Source organism: Castor canadensis, chromosome X (genome assembly GCF_047511655.1).
Source record: "Castor canadensis chromosome X, mCasCan1.hap1v2, whole genome shotgun sequence".
Classification (NCBI taxonomy): Eukaryota; Metazoa; Chordata; class Mammalia; order Rodentia; family Castoridae; genus Castor; species Castor canadensis.
Window position 1 is genome coordinate 88,993,997 of NC_133405.1, and position 3,379 is coordinate 88,997,375.

The following is a 3,379-nucleotide window of genomic DNA, read 5'->3' on the forward strand; positions in this document are numbered from 1 at the left end:
TTCAACTATGTTCATTTTAAAAAGTCAGTTACATTTTTCTCTGCTATATAACACAACACAGATGTATGTGGCCAAATGAATGTTTGTTAATATTGAATATAGTGATAGATGGAGAAAATCCTTTGAAACACATTCTCAATACCCAGAGTGGAACATCAGTTGCACATTCAATCTTCTTAGTTTGTTTTAGAATGGCAATTACATAAGAATAAGACAGCATTATGAGCCAAATGAATGTTTCCTCAAATTTAAAGTGGTAATGGACGTAGAGTAATACTATGAAATACAGACTCAATTTTCAGATGGAAAGTAGTGCAAGAACAATCTACCTTCTAACTATGCTCATTTTAGAAAGGCAGTTATATATTTTTATGCTGTATTGCATAATACAGCATTATGTACCAAAATGAATGCTCTTTAATGTTGATAACTGTGATAGATGGGTAAGATTCCTTTGAAATACACACTCAATTCCCAGAGAGAAACATCTTCAGCACATTCACCATTCTAAATAAGTTTGATGTAGAATGGCAGTTGCATGTGGGAAAAGGGGACCCTCATACACTAGTGGTTGGAATGTAAGCTCATACAATCACTATGGTAAACAGTAATGGAGACTCCTTAGAGAACTAAAAATATATTTGCCATTTGAATCAGCAATAGCACTCTATGGATATACCTGAAGGAATGTGAGTCAGCTTACAACAAAGACACCAGCTCACTCATGTTTATTGTAGAAATATGCACAATAGCTAAGCTATGAAAGCATCCAAGATGCCCCACTACTAACAAATGGATTAAGAAAACCTGGTATTTATATACAATGTGATGTTATACAGTTTCAAGAAGAATGAAATTTGGTCATTTGCATATAAATGGATGGAACTGGAGAACATCATCTTAAGTGAAGTTAGCCAGTTTCAGAGAGCCAACATCCAAATGTTCTCTCTCATATGTGGAATATAGACCAAATTGAAATACAGCAATATTATGAAACACTGGTCACACTAAGGAGTGGTAGGTAACTAAGAACTTGAATTTGGTTGATATTTCTATTTAAGAATGAATATAGATATCTTAAACAGGCTGAAACTACCATAAGAAAGGGACTAAGGTAGAATGAAGAAAATTGGAGAACTAAACCAATTGGGGTTATAATACATATATACATGGAAATATCACAAGGAAACTGCCTGAGATTCCTTGTCCACCACAGTCTAATGGAAGGAAACCGAAAAGATATAATCCAAGCACTATCAATCACTATTCTACTAGGCATCTACTTCACCCTCCTACAAGCCTCAGAATATTTTGAAACTTCATTCATAATCTCCGATGGCATTTATGGCTCAACTTTCTTCATAGCAACAGGATTTCATGGCCTACATGTAATTATTGGCTCCACATTCCTACTAGCATGCCTAACTCGACAACTAAAATTCCATTTTACATCAAAGCATCATTTCGGCTTCGAAGCCGCAGCCTGATACTGACATTTTGTTGATGTGGTATGACTATTTCTATACGTCTCCATCTATTGATGAGGCTCATGCTCTCTTAGTATTAACCAGTACAGCTGACTTCCAATCAGCTAGATTTGGTATAAACCCAAAAAAGAGCAATCAACTTAATTATTGCATTAACCCTAAACTCCCTCCTAGCAACCCTCTTAATCACTATTACATTCTGAGTCCCACAAATCAACATTTACAATGAAAAATCAAACCCCTATGAATGCGGATTTGACCCCAAGGGCTCAGCACGACTCCCATTCTCAATAAAATTCTTCTTAATTGCAATCACCTTCCTCTTATTTGACCTTGAAATTGCCCTACTTCTTCCCCTCCCTTGAGCACTACAAACAACCTCCCTCTACCCAGTTATCCTCATAGCATTAGCCCTAATCATCATCCTATCATTAGGACTAGCCTACAAATGGTCTCAAAAAGAATTAGAATGAAATGAATATGGTGCTTAGTTTAATACAAAGCAAATGATTTCAACTCATTAGATTATGAACCACTCATAAGTACCAAAATGTCCCCTATTCTAATTAACCTCTTCCTAGCCTTCCTAGCATCCCTACTAGGAGCACTAATCTATCGATCACACTTAATATCCTCACTTCTATGCTTAGAGGGTATAATACTATCAATTTTTATCACCTCAACCCTAATTACCCTGAACTTTAATATCACCTTATCATTTATATTCCCCATTATCATCCTAGTCTTCGCAGCCTGCGAAGACGCAGTAGGACTGGCCCTACTGGTTACAATATCAAACTCATACGGAACGGACTATGTACAAAACCTAAACCTCTTACAATGCTAAAAATTATCATACCCACAATCATACTCATCCCTATAACATGATTCTCAAAGAACAACATAATCTGAATTAACTCCACTGCCTACAGTCTACTAATCAGTATACTATGCTTACTTACCCTAAACCAATCAAACGAAAACAGCCTTAACTTCTCACTATTATTCTCCTCAGACTCCCTTTCCACCCCTCTCTTAATCCTAACAGCCTGACTACTACCACTAATAATTATAGCTAGTCAACAACACATGAGCAAAGAACCAGTAGAATGAAAAAAAAATGTATATTACCATACTAGTACTACTACAAGTTCTATTAATTATAACATTTACATCCACAGAACTAATCTTATTTTACATCTTATTTGAAGCCACACTAATTCCTACACTAATCATCATTACATGATGAGGAAACCAAACAGAATGACTTAACGCAGGCCTATACTTCCTATTCTACACACTAATTGGATCCCTACCCCTTTTAGTCACATTAATCTACCTACAAAACTCGCTAGGGTCCCTAAACCTTCACATTCTAAACAACTACTCAGAGCAACTAAACCTATCATGATCAAATGACCTGCTCTGACTAGCATGCATAATAGCATTTATAGTTAAAATACCATTATACAGACTACACCTATGACTACCTAAAGCCCATGTTGAGGCACCTATTGCTGGCTCCATAGTACTAGCAGCTGTTCTACTAAAACTAGGAGGTTATGGTATAATACGAGTCACCATCCTCCTATCACTCGTCACAAACCACATAATATACCCATTTATACTACTCTCACTATGAGGCATAGTAATGACCAGCTCAATTTGTTTGACAGACAGACCTAAAATCCCTAATTGCATACTCATCAGTTAGCCACATAGCATTGGTAATTGTTGCCATCTTAATCCAATCCCCATGAAGCTTTATAGGAGGTACAGCATTGATAGTAGCCCATGGTTTAACCTCATCAGTACTATTCTGCCTAGCAAACACAAACTACAAACGAGTACATAGCCAAACCATACTCCTAACTCAAGGCCTACAAACAATA

At 36.4% G+C, this 3,379-nt stretch overlaps 1 pseudogene; it reads left to right on the forward strand.

Moving 5' to 3' along the window:
* The first annotated feature begins 2,327 nt into the window (after positions 1 to 2,327).
* Positions 2,328 to 3,129, forward strand: LOC141419472 (NADH-ubiquinone oxidoreductase chain 4-like; annotated as a pseudogene).
* Positions 3,130 to 3,379: the final 250 nt, after the last annotated feature.